The sequence below is a fragment of the Pseudorasbora parva genome, chromosome 13 (genome assembly GCF_024679245.1).
Source record: "Pseudorasbora parva isolate DD20220531a chromosome 13, ASM2467924v1, whole genome shotgun sequence".
Taxonomy (NCBI): domain Eukaryota; kingdom Metazoa; phylum Chordata; class Actinopteri; order Cypriniformes; family Gobionidae; genus Pseudorasbora; species Pseudorasbora parva.
This window is the reverse complement of record NC_090184.1, coordinates 20,492,542-20,512,147: the sequence shown is the minus strand read 5'-3', so window position 1 is coordinate 20,512,147 and position 19,606 is coordinate 20,492,542. Positions and strand designations below refer to the sequence as shown.

General features: G+C 35.5%; 1 protein-coding gene across 1 annotated transcript in view; it reads left to right on the top strand.

Moving 5' to 3' along the window:
- Positions 1–5,459: 5,459 nt before the first annotated feature.
- Positions 5,460–19,606, top strand: part of ccdc92 (coiled-coil domain containing 92) — a 29,444-nt gene continuing 15,297 nt past the window's right edge. The window contains exon 1 of the mRNA XM_067412583.1: positions 5,460–5,610. The gene's annotated coding sequence lies outside the window, so the exon portion shown is untranslated. The remainder of the gene's footprint in view (positions 5,611–19,606) is intronic.

Genomic DNA, 19,606 nt, shown 5'->3' with positions numbered 1-19,606 from the left:
AGGAGTGTTGGGTTCAGAGGCTGGAGACAGAGCCAGGGATACTCTGGACTAGGCGTAGCTGGTGGCCTGAAGGACCAATGCAAATCCTCACAGTTTTGTGCAGGACATGAAGAGGGACAGAAGGGGATCAGAGAAGGTGGAGCTGAGGAACTGGATGGATGGAACCTGTGGGGAAACTGGTGAGTCAAGACTGGGCTCAACCAGCGGGAAAACAGGAAGTTTCCTTTTCCTCCAAGCCCTAAAACTCCACTAACGTTCCCTCGGCAGACACACATTGTGGTTCAGGGTCCAGGGGCAAGGACTCTGTGGCAAGGACTCTCATTCTGTGGTCATCGGTGGTGGTCTCTGGATGTGGAGTGGGGCTGGTGTGGTCCTCAGCCAGGCCGATGGTGAACGGCGAGCCATTGCTCACCAGCACCCACTCCACTAATGCAAGTACTCCCAGGGACGTCCGCTGGATTGTGTGCCTTGGATGCTCGATCAGCCCGGCATAGTAAGATGAACAGAATGAGTGCTCCGGGTAGTGCGCCTGGCATGCAAGATGGAGGAATTCCCATGTGTGTTTTTCCAGCAGACGGTCTCTCTGCTCCAGGCAGAGAAGTTGAACAGCCGGCATGTCCATGGGAAGGTAAAAACTAAAATAAACAAGGGGGAAAAAATGCCACAAAAATCACTGTCTTGGTTCCATCATACACAACGTAATATAAACGGTAGAACGGAACACAGGTGAACTTAAATGACTAATCAAACACACAGGAAAACTAGGTCACAAGGGAAACAAAATGAAACTTGTGGGTTGTAGGAAGAACAGGAGGATGAGGATCAGGTTCAAATAGGCTTTAATAATCCCCAAAAGCAAACAATGCAAAAGGCAGACGAGCAAAAACAACGTGACTGGACATCAAACAGAGGACATGGAGGAACCTAAGTACAAGCCAAATGAATGAAATAATGACAAATACCCGAGCTGATTAAAATAATTATCTTGTCAAAAATAGTGGTGGGAAAATAGATCAAAGGACAACAGGAACTAATAAATACAAACAAAAATTCTGAAAACAGGAACTAACTAAACATAAAGGTGACACTAACAATACAGTTCACTTTATTCTTTTAAAGTACATTATTTCCGTAATAAGTACATCTGTATTTCTGTAATTTAGCATACTTTTTCCAGTCACAACGGTATGCAACTTGCTAAAAGAGTAATTAAAAAAGCATTGCCACTGAAGTACAGACAGTCTGTCTGGAACGGACAAACAGCGAAGCAGCAAAGTCCCATTGAAATTTGAGGACCGGAACTAACTGTTGTAACAAGGATTATATCCTTTATCTGTTCATTTTCTCTTTTTTTTCTTGTAGATGACAGTGGAAGAAAAAGTTTTCACCTAAGTCATTAGATTAGATGGAGTTGCCTGAACGGTGCATTTTTTGCATGGTTGGAATAGCTGATGGTAGTTGGACTGGGATTTTTTTGGAAAACAGTGCCAAAAGTTCTGGAAATCGCTTCAGGGAGTTGAGAAGACTAAACACATTTACAGACATCTTCATCTACCACCTGACAATGGTGTGTGTGTGTGTGTGTGTGTGTGTGTGTGTGTGTGTGTGTGTGTGTGTGTGTGTGTGTGTGTGTGTGTGTGTGTGTGTGTGTGTGTGTGTGTGTGTGTGTGTGTGTGTGTGTGTGTGTGTGTGTGTGTGTGTGTGTGTGTGTGTGTTAAGAGCATGCTGGTATTTAAACTTGACCCACGTCGCACAAAGTTTCTCTCGTATGATTCAGTTTGTTTTGAAACACTAGACCGATTTCCTCTGGATGGACTTTTACTGTGGTCTTCATGTTTTATTTGGGGAGTCCTCCTTCCCCTTTCTGAACTTTTATGGCTACCTGTTATGAAACATAAATAACTCAAAAGACACAAAGTAAAACAAATCTTGAATAAGGTATGTGTTTCAGTGGAGAAGTTTGCTTTCACCACTGATGGGAAAAGAGATGGTTGTGTGCCCTCAACCACCCCTTTCACTCTCTTACTCATTTCTCTCTCCTTTCAGAAATCTGGGCTTTAAGCCAGACACCCTAAAAATAAAGACATGAGAAGAATTTAATCCAGGTCAGACTGAAAGCTGGGGAAAGATTCAAAGTCCATTTCCAAACAATAACAGAACAGGAGTAGGACAACAATTCCATTTATCCCACAGACCTGCTGCCTTTTATTTGAGACTGTCCTTAATTCTCACTCTCTTCTTCTTGAGTGGTTATGAAAATTGATTTCTTGTTTGGTTCATATCATTTTACACAGTAGCTGGGCCACTGCGGAATTCACCATGCCAAATGTAATTTCAGGAAGAGAGGTCTGTTTGTGTGGAGAGAGAAATACAGAGGGACTTCTGTTCTCGGCCTCAGGCGTTCAGTGAAAGGTTTTGAGGGTTTGTGCTCAGGGAATAGCAACTCTTCGTTTTTGAAAGATAAACTAAAAATGTGGAAACTGAACATGGGTGATTTGTTTCTATAAGGGTATTAGCATGGCCACAGCAGGGTAGGTGCAGACATATCATCTGTTGTAATAAGTGACTGAGTGACACCGTATACGGACTGAAGCTTTTCAACCACTGTTTGTTAAATATAAGGACACTAAATATAATTTTAACCATACAATAAAAATTCTAAACATTCTGCTTTGTAGCATAGTTCGATGAATATACACAACATGAGACAAGATGCAGCTTCATTTTTTTTCTCCCACAAGGTGGTTCAAGGATGGTTGACATCATGTTTGACTTAGATGTAGCCCATGAATTCAGATTTGTGTTTGTTAGGTTTTTAGCTTTTTGCAAAAACCACAGCCTTAACTGTCCTTTGGAAAAAGAAAGAAATGTGTATTCTTACTCAGGCTCTGTCATGCCTGTCTGCATGTGAGAGCCTAAAAAGTCTTGTCAGTTGCATCTACAGAGGATTAGTGTAACTGTCTGCTTTCATGCAAGGTCAAAGTCAAGATGTCTAGATGAAATGGTAAAACACTGCCCTCTTGTGGAAATTCTCTGCTCAGAATGTTGACCGTATATATATATATATATATATATATACACACACACACACATATTGCCAAAAGTTTTGGGACGCTTGCATTAACATGTACAGGAACTTTAATGACATCCCATTCTTAATCTGTATGATATCATATGGAGTTGGCACCACCCTTTGCAGCTATAACAGCTTCAACTCTTTTGGGAATGCTTTCCACAAGGTTTAGGGGTGTGTTTATGGATATTTTTAACCATTGTTCTAGAAGTCAGGCACTGATGTTGAACGAGATGGACTGACTCTCAGTCTCCGCTTGAATTCATCCCAAAGGTGTTCTATCAGGTTGAGGTCAGTACACATGCAGCCCAGTCAAGTTCTTCTACACCAAACTCACTCATCCATGTCTTTATGGACCTTGCTTTGTGCACTGGTGCACAGTCATGTTAGAACGTGACATTTGGCACCAAACGTGACACTTGGCATCGTCAGGCAAGAGCGTTCTCCTGGCAACTGCCAAACCCAGCATGCACTGCCCCCGCTCTGTAATTTTACGTGGCCTACCACTTCGTGGCTGAGTTGCTGTTGTTTCCAATTGCTTCCATTTTGTTATAATATCACTAACAGTTGACCGTGGAATATTTAGAAGTGAGAAAATTTCACGAATGGATTTATTGCACAGATGGCAACCTATCACAGTACCACACTTGAATTCACTGAGCTCCTGAGAGCGACCCATTCTTTCACAAATGTTTGTGTCAGTCTGCATGAGGCAGGTGCTTGATTTTATGTGACCATGGAAGTGATTGGAACACTGGAATTCAAAGATTCGAATGGGTTTCCCAATAGTTTTGGCAATCTTGTGTATAGAGTCATGAACTGATGCTTTTTATAGAGGTTTTGAACACTCATAATTCTCCACTGGATTAGCTCTAAAAAATGATTTGATGTTTGAACTCTCAAAATAATTTGTACACGTGCCTCCAATTATCAACTACGATTTTATTTAAAATGGGTAGCAGAAGAGGTCTGACTACGAAGGACATGTCTGTTTTGTGTTTTCAGAAAATGCAGAGACTTCACTCAAACAAATTGGTTTTGTTGTGGAATGTTCCTCTTGGTGGAGTTCCAGTCTGCACTTTTAATTTGACTAATCCAGGAGATTATATCTTGGCAAGAAGATGCTCCTCGTGTTCTCATGATCAGAAACTAACCAAAACAACATTTATATAGAGAAAATATGTTAACTTGAATCTTAATATTATAAACAGTTATGGAATCACGGAAAACAACTCCTTTTAAAGACTATTAAAATAAAGGCTAATCGTAAAAAATGTTTATTACTGAGAACTTTACAAATGCTTAAAATTAGTTTTATGTGTAAAAGACAATCATATGATAATAAAACAAATCTCATATAATAATTAAAATCAGTGTTTATTGAAGTTTATTTACTGTTATAGAAAAAAGGAAATGTATGCATTAAAATATAGGCCTACATGCCTACTATCTTATTCGCCTATAGTATTTTTTCAGAAATTAAGTAGACAGATAAGCATAATGTTTAATGAATTTTAATGAAAGTTATTATAAATTGTTTAACTTGTCAGCTTTTTCTTAAAATGACTAAAAATCCTAAAAGTGAATCAGATGACCCTTTTCACTTGTTGGTAATTGTGTGGAAATGAAAGGACACATTCTTGCAAAAATAATTTTACATTTATGTACACCTTTTTAAACAACTTATTTTATTAGCACTTTTATAGCAATTTTTTATATAGCAATCATATCCTCATAAACCTAACCCTTTTTGCATGCCTTTATCCAAATACTTTCTACTGTAGGCTATAGATCCAAGATCATTGTTTGAGATAATCAATGAGAATAAATAGCATAGGCAAATATTTACAAACAGAAATTCAATTAATAAAATAAAATAAATAAAAGGGGACAAAGACTGTCAAAATTCATTATAACCGAAGAAACAGACTTCTGTATTTCGTTTTACACAGGCTGACTCAATTATCAAAAGTAGGCCTAAGTTAAATTTGTCTGACGGGTAGCCTATATTTCCAGAAACAAAATGCACATGTTCCTTTTGAAATCACGTTTTATTGATACAGCTGATAAAACGAGGATTATATAAACTTTAATTTACATAACGATAGGCTACAAAAATAAAGACTTCTTGTATCAAGCGCGCGCTGTTTCTATAGTGATAATGATGCGCTTAGGGTCAAATACATTTCGGTTGACACAATTAACTCGCCGTCGCCAGATATCATTAATGCACACCAGATTGATAGGTTAGAAATTAAACTATTCATCACTAACAGTAAGACAGTAGAGTAACGTGTGTACGTGCGTTTCACCTGCGCCAGAGGCCCTCAGAAGTGCGCTCGCGCGTTTTCCTCAGTATCCCGGCATGCACCGCTTTATTTAGTGTTGTATCTCCGGGAGATGACAGACACAGCCCTCTCTCTCTCTGCCCCGGCGAGGAGAAACCCCCCGCGAAGCTCTCCTCTCATCAGCCCACAGACAGCAGAACCAAGCCCATCTCTACCCATCAGATATACTAATCTCAGCCCGTCTTCCTGGTAGGTGTCGTCCGCTTCTTTGCGCTCGGTCGCTCCCGGTGTAATGCGCGTGGAAGGGCAGGTCGCATCTCAGCTGCACCTGCTCGCGCTCGAGCCGCTGACTGAAGCGATGTGTTTCAAAGAATGCACACTGTAGGCTAACGTTACTACATAATTTTGAAAACAGTACCGGCACGTATACATTTTTAGTGCGAAGCTTAGCTCTGGCACAGATAGCGGTTGTTATTGTTGTTGTTTGCTGCTTGTTGCGTATTTTCGTACGAGTGAGATCATTAAGCGACTCGAATGAGCCCGTGGCTGATTATTATTGTGACAATAACGAGACAATGCTGAAGAAGATGGGTGTTATAAAGTGGCATATAGATGTCATTGAACACATTATTGACATTGACACATTCTGGCTGCTTTTGGAGGTTGTGTAGGCTACAACCTGGAGATCGAAATGCATTTTAGATTGTTTATGTTTGATTATTTATCACGTTTATTAGCCTATTTATATTATAATCCAAAAAATATCAAATTTAAAAACAAAGAACTGCTTTGAAGTCCCTATCAATAGAATAATTAATTGTATTAATGCGTCAACCTTTGTTTTAATTAAAATCTTGTTAACTGAAAATCTATGGATTTTACTTGGCAGATGTAACGTTAGCTATATTATTTGGAACATGTGCCGTCCTTTCTCCAGTGTTCACAGGTTTTGAGTAAAGCGCAACAGACACCGCCTTGTGTTTCTAGCCTTTAAGTGTCTTCTGATGTAACTACATTTTTTAGGATAGTGGTTTATCTCGTTGATTGTTGCGCTGTCCGCAATGCAGGTGCTGTTTATGATCTTGCTCATCCCCAGCCATTCTCACGTGCATGTGTTGATGTGCACTGGCCAATCAGAGGCTGCCATGAAAGAGTCCCACATTTTATTTATCATGGCTTTTGTATTGCCTTTTTTATGATGGATTTTCTCTAATAAGTGGATTATCTTGAAACGAAAAGCAGTGACATCTATAATAATAACTGATATTCTGTTGCATGCTGCTGTTGTGTGTGTGTGTGTGTGTGTGTGTGTGTGTGTGTGTGTGTGTGTGTGTGTGCGCTGTGCATAATGTCATCATGTAGCTTACATCATGCAGGAGTATGTGGGTGTGACTCAAGGCTGGTCCTCTCCAAAGCACTGGATGTTGGATGTTTGTTTGTGCACGATTCGGTGCAAAGTGACTATCAGGACTAGGATATAACAGTGTTTTTAGAGTCTCCTCTAACGCTGCAGCTCATTGATTATTAATGTGAGAGGAGAGAGAATTTGGAGGTCAAGAAAAAGAGCTTAAGGGAGAGAGTGAGAGACAGTATGGGGAGAAAGAACAACAGAGTTAAGTAATGTCAGGGGGATTCTTTTGTCTCATGTGGAGCGGGGCGGAGGAGGCCTCACCCTCTGACTGTAGGGACCGACATCAGTCGGATGGATCAGAGCAAATGTCAGCATCAGCACTCTAAAATGTCTACCAGCCCATAAATGGGTCCATACGCCGTGTAATATCCCTTCTGAAGGGCGTGCAGTGACTGTGATTTAACGGTTAATTTACGGTAAGCAGGTGGACACGGGATACAGATGGTGATGGGGTGAAATCTGTTTTCTGATGCTTGCTTGATGCCTCATCAGTGTGTTATGATTTATTGCTGTCATTGGAACAATACCCTTTAAAAAGGTTCTAATATGTACCATTTCGATACTAATATGTACATTTTTGGTGCCAATATTTACCTTTTGAGGTACTAATATGCACTCTTTAGATACAAAGGTGTACCTTTTGAAAGGGTACTGCCGCAGTGACAGCTTTTGTATAATTTGTATTTTTAATTAATTAAAAAAGATTTCTGAGTGTGTACTATTAGGGTTAGCCTATCTTTTGAAGTATTGTGTGGATTTATAGACTATAGTGTATGATAAATTCCAAATAGGATGCCTGTTTTGTTAAGGACTTGAAAAATGGTCAGAGGCTTTAAAGAAAGTTGTAAGTGGGGTCCAAAAACATGCATACCTACATTTTCGCAGAACTTCAAAAATGTACGTACGTACGATTCACTGCCGTTCCCAGCTGAAATTAACACACTGAAATAAACAACTTTTATTTTTATTTTTATTTTTCATTTTTTGACACAAATCATGATTGCAGATTATCATTTAATAAAGGCTTATTTTTACATGGTTCCTTGCACAATTATGACCTCAAAACACCTTTCTTATAGGGTACAATGGAGCAAAAGTAAAGTAAGCTAAAAATAATCACTTTAGCAAAGTTTGTTCTTTTTTTTGTTTATTTTGATAAATAAAATAATAACTTTTTGTTTAATAAATATACTGTAATTAAAATATCTAAATATAAGAATGTGTTTTTAAAAATGATTTTAAATATAAATACTAAATTTTATTAAAAAATATTCAAATTATTTTCAAAAGTAAAGATTATGATATGATTCATATCATATTTAAATATCATGATTTCAGCTGATTATCAGCTTGTTAAGGTGGACACCCAACTTAATATATGATATTTACCATCTAAATCTAGCCATGTCATCAAATGGAAAAGTCAGCCAGCTGTATATTATTATTAATTATTGTGCCTTTTACCCCAAATACCTTCTTCCATTATTGAAAAACTGTTGCTTTAATTACCTTAAACAAAACTGAAATCATTAAAGGGTTAGTTAAACCAAAAATGAAATATATGTCATTACAGTTTTTCTCGATTGCTTAAACACATTTCTTGAAACTATGCCTCATATTCTCAAAACTATAAACACAAATCCATAACGTCTCACCCAGTTTCCCAAACAACCTATTTTCAGGTCAAAATGAAGCTCTACAATCAAAACCATTCACTCTTGCTGAAAAACCAAACTTTGCCCTCAGACAAGACACACAAGCCCTCAAAATCACACACACTACAACATAGTCTAACACACTGGTGCAATAAATTCAAAACAACATTTCCAAAACTGGTAAGTTATGTTACTTGTGGTTCCCCTCCTCACAAACCTTTTCACATGATGAACAAAAGACACAACCAATGGATACATTGGCACATTTTTATTCATTCATTCATACTACACAGTACAAAAAAAAAAAAAAATTTGTATTCCGCCTCAGCCTCCCGTCTTTGGTCTGGGTCAGGCCAGAGAATCTCATCCACATCACAGGCTATATTAGCCCAAGCCTGGCAGAGGGGGTAAAATCCTCTTGCATGCCTGATCCACCCCTGGCACGCATCTACTGACACATGGCCTGGACGAGGTGAACAAGCATATAAGGTTCTCGATCATACACTTTCCACTAGTGTTGTAGTCAAGACCACCTAAACCGAGACCAAGACAAGACCAAGACTTTGAAGGGCCGAGACCGAGTCAAGACCAAGACCAAGACAGGCCGAGACCGAGTCAAGACCAAGACCAGTGCATGTCCCCACACTTATGATAAAATGTGGAATATGCATATGATTGGCACTTGTATGATCAACTAAACTAGCTCTAATTTCATCCGAGACTACTACTACTACTACTCCTCCTCCTCCTCCTCCTCCTCCTCCTCCTCCTCCTCCTCCTCCTCCTCCTCCTCCTCCTCCTCCTCCTCCTCCTCCTCCACCACATCCTCTTCCTCTCCCTCCTCCTTCACCATGTCCTCTTCCTCCTCCTTCACCACTTCCTCTTCCTCTCCCTCCTCCTTCACCATGTCCTCTTCCTCCTCCTTCACCACCCACGTCCTCATCCTCGCCCTCCTCGACCTCTTCCTTCATTTCTTTGAGGATCCATTGTTCCAAAGCTCAAATGAACTGACTCTGGCACTTTTATGTAACTTGAAAGTTCAGATTGATGTGTGTTAAATTTTGACTCTTAGTGTTTTCACCTGGGTAATTGTGTGCTAATTGAGCTGAAACTATGCTGACTTGAGTGAACAATATTGAATGCTAGTGCTTTCTAAATGACCACATGGTCTAGGCAATGAGAAATTAAGGGATTTGTGTGTAGAGTTTTGCAGTGACAGTTCAACAAATCTGACTCATGTGTCAAAACAGGAAATAGTGTTTATAGTTTAGTGAAATGGGTGTGCTTTTTGATAAATGGCGTTATGGTTTTGAAATTTTAGTTCAAAAGCCTGGTTATAGTGTTTAAGCAATCGAGAAAAACTGTAATGACTAACCCTGTTGTTCCACACCCGTAAGACCTCCGTTCATCTTCAGAACACAGTTTAAGATATTTTATATTTAGTCAGAGAGCGTATTCAAGTGTATATGTCCATGTCCAGTAAGGGAATAAAGACATCATCAAAGTAGTCCATATGTGACATCAGTTAGTTAATTAGAATCTCTTGAAGCATAGAAAAAAATAACAAAAACTACAACTTTATTAAGCATCGTCTTCTCTTTCCTGTATGTTTAGAAAGAGAAGACAATGCTGAATAAAATTGTAGTGTTCATTATTTTTGGACCAAAATGTATTTTTGATGCTTCAAGAGATTCTAACTAACCAACTGGTCACATAGACTACTTTGATTATGTTTGTATTCCCTTACTGGACATGGACATATAGTGTGCATACATTTGGATATACGCTGTTGAACTAAATATAAAATATCTTAAACTGTGTTCTGAAGATGAACGGAGGTCTTACGGGTGTGGAACAACAGGGTTAGTCATTAATGATATACATTTCATTTTTGGTTTAACTAACCCTTTAATGATTTCAGTTTTGTTTACCTTTAAGTGGTTGGTCTTAAAATCTATTCAATAATTTTAACTAATTTGCCACTTAAATCTACAACATTTTAAGAAACATCAAATATTAGATCAAATTAGCGGAGAATCAACTTTGCGATTGCGTCAAGAATCAGCCAGATTTCCACGTGCATCTTGAAAAGCAGATGTTTTTACTATATTTCACAGAACCAAGAGATGCTGTTGTTGAATCACAGCTGATTCCTCCACACTTGCTCAAATTGTATAATGTGTCCATTCTTAGTGTTGCATAGCGTGTTCATTATTTTGTGGGTGGAGCAATGAATTGAGGGGTATGATTTTTGGGTGTCAATTTCAAATATCAACAGTGTTTCTCAGAAATTGCTACTGAACCTTTAACCTTTTAGCGACACTCACTGGACATTTCACTTCCGAAATGCCATGATACATGCAAAAACCAGCATCAATAAAACATTGCCAGATTTATGTTAATCTGTTTCAGATAAAACAGAACAAGCTCTTAATACAACTCACTGGACAGACATTTAATTCACAAAGTAAGCCTGGGTTGAACAAAAGATTCGAAGCTGAATTTAGAAATATTTAAAACAAATGTTATGATGAAATATGTCAGATAATCTAAATAAATTTGTGACATTGATTATGTGACTGTCAGATGTTCTTGCTTTTGTTGAAGCTCAATAGGGCTGTGCGATATTGAAGAAAAATTCGATATGCGATACCTTGTTAAATAATGCGATATTTGATATGCGATGCGATATTGCAATTAGTGTGTAAAATCTATTTAAATTACATAAAAAAATATATTAAAAAAACTGAGAATAACACCATTTGTGTTTCATATTTATTCTGGGAAAATAAAACATCAACTTCTGAAAGTGACCAGCAGCGTTTTAGCAAAAATGATTGCCACAAATCTGGTAATATAATTTTAATTCCAATGCAAACAAACAAAAAATGTAATTGCAAATGTAATGCAGACACGAAACTGAACTGAAGGGATCATGCGCTTTCAGAGAGGCAACTTGCGCACGTTCCAGTATGTGTGTGTGTGTCAGACAGCAAGAGACTGCAAGTTGTTGTTTTTTGCAAGTTATTGCGTTTAATAACTATTTTTAACATCGTCACATAAGAAAAAAATCATGTGCCCAGACTATTTTCTGCTATATGCGTCGTAACACACTTTTTCACAATGTTGAAGTTGCCTATTGAAATCATTCATATGCATATTGCAATATATATGTAATAATATATATAATATGTATATAAATATGTTTTAATTTCGATATTGCGCAGCCCTAAAGCTCAAAACAGGCTGGAGAACATGATCAGCAGGTTTTACACAAACTTTAGTAATTCATGCAACCCGGGTGCTGCTGTTTTTTTTATTTTTTATTTTATTTTATTTATTTAGTTCTTTTTGGTCAACAATCAAAATTCCAGTTGCAATCATTTTACACAAAATAGCACTAGTCATATGGGTACATACATACAATACTGCATATGCATGCACACATACATAACCATAAAATAAATACATTTTTATTAAATTAAATTTTTTTTAAACAAAATAAAAAATTAAATAAAGTTTACACTCTTATTGACCAAAGGTGTAGGCTGAAGCTAAAGCTTATTATGCCTACCCTTAACTCCACACAAGCTGCACTAATTGACATTAATTTAATACATCAAATATAAGATATTCTCAATGTGTGTTTGGAAGAACATACATCGTTATTATTATATTTTTCATATTTATTATTATTACTATTATTATTATTACCATTATCATTTCCATTACCACTACCGTCAGTCATCATTGCCATCATCATTTGTTATATTTTTTCATAACTAGTCCTTTATAAATTATTTTAAACTGTATTAATGAATTAGCCTTTTTTAATTCATCAGGGAAGCTATTCCACACCTGAACACCTTTATTTGATGGGCAGTTTCTTCTTAAATTGGTTCTACAATATGGTATATCAAACACATATGTCCCTCTAAGAGCATAATTACTGTCTCTCAAATTAAACATAGCTTGCAAGGACTGTGGGAGTAAGTGTTGCCTTGCCTTAAACACCAATATAGTAGTATACAAATCTACCATATCATAGAATTTTAATGTTTTCAGCTCCGTAAACAAAGAATTTGTTGGGGTATTATATGGAGAATGTGTGATTATTCTTATGGCTTTTTTTTGTAATAGAAAAACTGGAGTAGTTCTAGATGTATATGTATTTCCCCAGATTTCTATTCCATATGTTAAATATGGAGTGATGAGAGTACTGTACAATATATATAATGCACTTTTATTCAAAATATATCGCAATTTATATAAAATTGCAATTGTTTTTGATATTTTCTTTTGAACATTTTGTATATGATATGTCCATGCCATTTTATGATCTATAATCACTCCTAAAAACTTAATGTAATTAACTCTTTCTAATATATTATTATCAATTTTAAGTTTAATATCATTTTCTATAATTTTATTACTAAATACCATGAATTTTGTTTTAGATAAATTTAAAGATAATTTATTTGAATCGAACCAACTCTTTAGTTTGTACAGTTCTCTCTCCACTACCATTACCAACTCTTCCAGATTTGGACCTGAGCAAAAAACACTGGTATCGTCAGCAAACAAGATATAATTGAGTACATCAGACACCTTACAAATCTCATTAATATAGAGCAAAAATAACTTGGGTCCCAACACCGAGCCTTGTGGAACTCCACAACTTATTCTCTGCAATTTAGACTCTACACCATTTATATGCACATACTGAAGTCTATCTGTCAAATAATTTTCAACCCACGAATGTGCTATCCCCCTGAAATCATACTTTTGCAATTTATGTAATAAGATATTGTGATCTATTGTGTCGAAGGCTTTTTGTAAATCTAAAAAAATTCCAACAGTGTACTGTTTTTTATTTATTGCTTGTGTAATATGTTCAACTAAATTAATAACTGCCATTGTTGTGGACCTCTGTGCTCTAAAACCAAATTGTTGTTCTGTTAAAATATTATTTAATTCTATATAATTGTCCAGCCTTTTCACAAATAATTTTTCTAATATTTTAGAAAATTGGGAAAGCAAAGAAATGGGTCTATAATTAGAAAACAAATGCCTGTCACCATCTTTGTGCAGTGGGAGAACTTTGGCTATTTTCATTTCATTTGGAAATATACCAGTTTTAAATGACTGGTTGCAAATAAAAGTAAATGGCTGAACAATGTCATACATTATTTTCTTAACTATACACATATCCAACCCATTTTTATCTACCGATTTTTTTCCTTTGCAATCTCTCACAATTTGTAATATTTCATTTTCATTAGTTGGGCTTAAAAAAAATGAGTTTGAGCTCTTATGTATAGAATCAATACTTATAGATTTAATTTGTGGATCCACTATTTTATTTGCTAATTTATAACCAATTTTAACAAAATAATCATTAAACTCATTTACGATTTCATTAATATCATTTATAATTTTATTATCTTTGATAAAATGATTCGGATACTCACCCTTATATTTTCTTTTATGTATTACACTATTTAACACTTTCCATGTTCCTTGTATATTTTGTTTATGTTCAATCAATAATTTTGTAAAATATTCTTTTTTACTGTTTCTAATTATATTTACTAATCTATTCTTATATTCTTTGTATTTATTTTCAGCATTTGTTGTTCTACATTTCAAAAATTTTCGATACAATATATTTTTCTTCTTACATGCTTTTATAATGCCATTAGTAAACCAAGGTTTCTGAATTTTACTATTAACTATAATTGATTTAAGTGGACAGCATTTATCATAAATTTTTAATATTTTTCCAGGAAAATATCATAAGCCTCATTTGGGTTTTCATAACCATAAACCTCATCCCAATTTTGCCTGCTCAATTCCTCTTTAAAGACTTCTATTGCTTCTGGTGTTCTATGTCTCACAATTCTAGACTCATATGTTGACCTGGAATTTTCTTTAAATACATTTTGGAAAACTGCAAAAACTGGTAGATGGTCACTAATATCGGTTATTAAAAGCCCTGCATCTAATTGATCCATTTCATTAGTGAAAATATTATCTATTAATGTTGCTGATGATGTTGTTATCCTACTTGGTTTTACTATAACTGGAAACAATGTAATATTATAGAAGGTGTTAATAAAATCTGTGGTCCCTTTATGCTCTCCCGGATTAAGCAGGTTAACATTAAAGTCCCCACAGACAATATAAGTCCTGTTTCCACTTTGACTTTGATACAAATCTGATATAAATTCATTGAAGGTTTCAAGCGGCGAACCAGGAGTCCTATACATACAGCTAACAGTTACATTTTTTCGTTTTTCAATTTTAACTTCAACAGTCACACATTCCAAGACATTATCAATTGATGTTGACATAGAATTCACTAGATTACATTGCAAATTAGAATCCACATAAATAGCAACTCCACCTCCTTTTTTGTCTTCCCTATTCATTACAAACAGTTCATATCCATCCAGCTCTACATGTGATACCTTATCCTTATCTAGCCATGTTTCAGAAACAGCCACTATATTGAACTTTGGGAAACTATTTAAATAGTCTTTTATTTTAACAAAATTTTTCCATAGACTTCTACTATTGAAGTGTATTACAGAAAAAGATTGTTTCATATTAACTTTACTATTAAATTGTTCTTCTGTATAATATTCACAATTTGGTTCATTATAAAGATAGGTTTCTGGATCAATTTCTCTCTCAATATCATACTTATTAGGTCTAATAAATTTACAATTATTAAAATTATGCAAGTCAAACAATATATCGGATGTGTCAAATAAATCTATGTCATCAACTTCATGAATGTCTAAATTAGAATTTATATCATTTATATCACTGTCATGCAAAACCAGATTGTAGTAGCTCATTATATGATGTTGTCATGGTGCTGGCAAGCTGTCTTGTTTCAGGAAGTGCTCATGTGATTTACTTGGTGACACCATCACTTGCAGTTTTGCATTATTATTATTAGTATTACTCTTAGTAGGCATACAAGCTCCTTCAATTCACTTTTCATTATTCATAAAATATTCATAGTTTTTGCCTTCTCCACGCAGCCTCGCTGTCTCTATCTTTCTGTCTTTAAGTAATGGAGGTCATGTGTCATTGTCCTTTGTTATGTAGCTGGCGTCTTAAGCATTACCACCAGACACTTAAAAAAAAAAATCTTTTTAAGTATAGCAGGTTTGACCGTGGCAAAGTCATTCTGACTGACGTCTGTGCTGGGAAAGATCAGGTGCGCTATTTATGACACCCAACTGATGTGAAAAGTGGTTTGTGCAGGTGTATAGCATGGAAGAACTGTATGTTTGGGTTTTGTTTATGAGCAGTATAGAATTTTACAGTGTTTGTGTCACTATTCATCATTTAATTCAGACCCAGATTTTGTATAATATAATAATATAATATTATATATACACTGTAAAAAAATATTGTTGTTTTAACTTAAAAAAGTAAGTAACCTGGTTGCTTTAAAATGTTGAGTTCTTTGAAATTAAAAAATGTGAATTAATACAATGAAGGAAATTGGTTTAATAAATAGAAACTCCAAATATTATTGTATCTGGAACACATGAATTAACTTTTTTGGGTGAAAAATCACACAATTTGGCATGTTTCACTGAATTCCTAAAAAAAAAAAAAAAAAAAAAAAAAAAAACATTTTTATGCAATATGGTTACTAGTTCTTTTAATACTATTTGAATGAAGGATGATAATTGTTTATTATATTAACTCAAAGTTGTAATTTCAATGAACTCAAAATTGTAAGGCAACAAGGTAATTTAATTTTTTTTGTTTTTACAGTGTATAATATATATTATATAATATAATAATATAAAGAAAGTTATTTTAAATTGTAATATTATTTGCAGATGTATTTTTGATCAAATAAATGCAGCCTTGAGCATAAGAGACTTCTTTCAGAAATTGTATATCGAGCTCAAACCATTGAATGGTAGTGTATATATTTCATAATATTTAATAAAGTAATTTTTATCTCATGGACCACCACTGTTCAAAGTGGATGCAAACAACAAAAAGCGGATTTGCATCATAAAAGACATTGTTAATGATTATTCATAATTATTTATGTATTGTCACAAAACTTGTGTTGGATGAATGAAATTAAAATTCCTGTAATTCAGCTTCCTGTGGGGTGCTGCAACTCGTTTCAATTCCCAAGTCCACCCCCCCCCCCCCAAATTCAAAATTTTGCCCAACCCTGCTTGTTGTTAGTGCATTGCTTTTGTTTATGTAAATCTTCATGTTTGCATCTTTGTGACGTAATATAGGAGAAATCAAGATTCATGAAGGTGAGAGGGGGCACAGAAGGGAAGAAGGCAAGTGAATTAATAAAAGAGCGGGGCAGAGTCTACCAGAGTCTTCTCTGTGCCGCACCCACAGTCTGCCATTACTCATTCATGCTCATAGGCTTTTCATGAGTTCCACTGACTAGCAGTCTAACTATAACATCGTCTTACCCTCTTTTTTAGTCAAATATATGCATGCTTCCCCCCCAGAAAACCCACAGTGTTTTTGTTTTCCCTTTCAGTATTTAAAGCGATTCCAGTCTTTCTTTTGTTGTGTCTGTCTGGTGGAGGGCTGTGGTTAGTCTGTCAGAGTGAGACTGTGTTTAAGGCATCTGCTCCTGTCTTCTGATCAAACACACTACCATTTATGGATGCTCCTTTTTCTCGTTTTCAGCTTGATCTCATGAGAAACATGTGACCATGCATATGAAATAAGTTGTTGTATAAATCACTGCAGCGTCCTGATGAAATGTCCACTTTGTTGCCATTTTGAGGCAACTGAAATCGACTGCGCCATTGACCAACAAAAACAAGTCAAGTCAAGTCGCAGTATTTTTTTGTGTTATTGAAATGGCGCATTAGTAGACGGGTATACAATACCCTGTCTGTTAACAATAGCTTATCTACCATGGTGTAAGTGCAACTGGCTTTTAAAGGGAATGGGAGATGAGACTGATTGGTCTATTACACGTTACGCCCAAAACACACTCGTGTCTCATTAAGAGCCTACAACCTGTTTGGACCATGCTCCTGACATACAGACTGTTTTTCCTGTCATTAAACTAGCAAAAGATGATTCCGACACGCCCTAAGCGCCGCTGTGCCATGTGCTTCAGACCATGCGCTCAGATCGTTAAAATAGGGCCCTCTAAGTCTGAATTAAAAGTCTGTTTAGATATGAATACATTCTGCCCTAATCCTGACCAAAATCTTAAATTAGAAATGTAATTTTTTTTAAATCCAAAATTCTAACTTTTGCCAATCAAGTCATTATTAACTTATACTTTTTCACATTTTTGATTTGTGTTATGGGAGTAAAAGTTGGATCACCACTAGTGCCAATTTCACTTGGAATCTGCAACAGTTTTTCCCTGCAGTAACATTTTTCATATTTCCCCATGACAGAAGGTAGAATGACCAAAAAGTATTATTAGCAATGCAGACCCTACCCGAGGGGATTTCTCCCATCTTTGTGTTTCTCCTCTTGCCTTTGTCTCTCTGACAGGCTAGATTCATAAGTTTTATTCTGTTGCATTACCATGATAGAAGGGAGTGCACCCAGAGGAGAGAGTCAAAAAAACGATGGAGACTGTAAGATCTCTGTTAATAATTCATACTACACACAGGGCTTTATGAGCACCCTTTTACTAAATCAAAGCCACGAATGGGAAACTTTCTGTCTTCTTATAGAAGCAGGCACAAAATTAATTAGTTTAATTTAGGAGGTACAAACTGGAATTATGATATATTAGGCTGGGCTGGGCCAAAGTGTTTTTAAAAGGGTCATATGAGAAATTGAAGTTTATTTGATTTCTGTAATAATAGACAAGAATTCAATGTACTGTAATAATTATACAGTAACTTTCAGACCACAAAACTTCCTTCTGAGTTTGTAAAAGATCTTTCATTTAAACTAAGAAACACAACAACATTACAAAGTTATATTTCAGATATGAGCAGATTATTTATATAAAAGTATTAATTATAAGTCACGGCAGCAAAAGTAGGCTATTTCAAATAATTAAGACCTGTTTTTGACACAGTTTTCACTAAATTAACTAAAGGAAAATGTGTTTGGAACCTAGTTATTTTCATTTCATTTATATGCACCAGTATATATTGTAATACCGTATACATTTATGTAACATACTACACAACATACAGTTTAAAAGATTTTTTTACTCGTTTTCAGACTTATGAACACCAGTCACTGTAATTTTACTTCCAAAGAAGCATTTCTTATTACGTGTAACATTTTTGTGAAAACTGCCACATTATTTTTTTAGGATTCTTTGATGAATATAAACTTATAAAGTTAAAAAGAATAGTATTTATTTGAAATAGAAATCTCTTGTGACAGTATAAATGTTTTTGCTGTCACTTTTGCAGACTTATTGAATAATATTTAATATAAAATATGTTTCACTGGGTGTAAACTTTTGAACTGTAGTGTGCATACTGTATATTTTTTATATTTATAATTTTATTTGATGCCATACAGAGACTGTTGTGAACCTGTTAGAGTGATGACTTACTAATCAAACTTACTGTAAACATTTCACCAGTTATTACTGGTAAATTAAATTAAATTAAATTACTGGTAATTTACCAGTTATTACTTGGAGTTTAAAGGACTTGAGGTCTCCTACAACAGATTTACATGCATCAAAGGTCAAAAACACTTTCATTTTCTTGTAATATACATTGCACATCACCACCTTCTTTTAGTAATTCTCAAACGACTCAGTTGGCCCAGCCTGTTGTGATTGGTCTAGCGGTTACAGCGCACATTAGAAACACACGGCCATTACCATAAACTTCAGCTCCGTGCGAAGCTTCCTGAAGCTCAGCGATTGTACACACTGTAAAAACAGCAATTCAATTGATTTTACCATATCAATCCGAGCGCAAGTCCGATGATATCGACGAATCCGTAGAATGCATGAGGATTACATTTTTTTTTAACTAGTTTCGGAGTTCAGAGTCGATTCTGTCTTTCCTTAATCAGCAGCAATCATTGCTATATACCATAAATATTCAATATCACCAGCCCTACTTAAATGTTAAGTGGATCAGAGAACTTCAGGGAAAATTTTTTTAATGATGAAATATGCATGATATAACCTCTTTAAGGGCACTGCTGGACAAGAGAT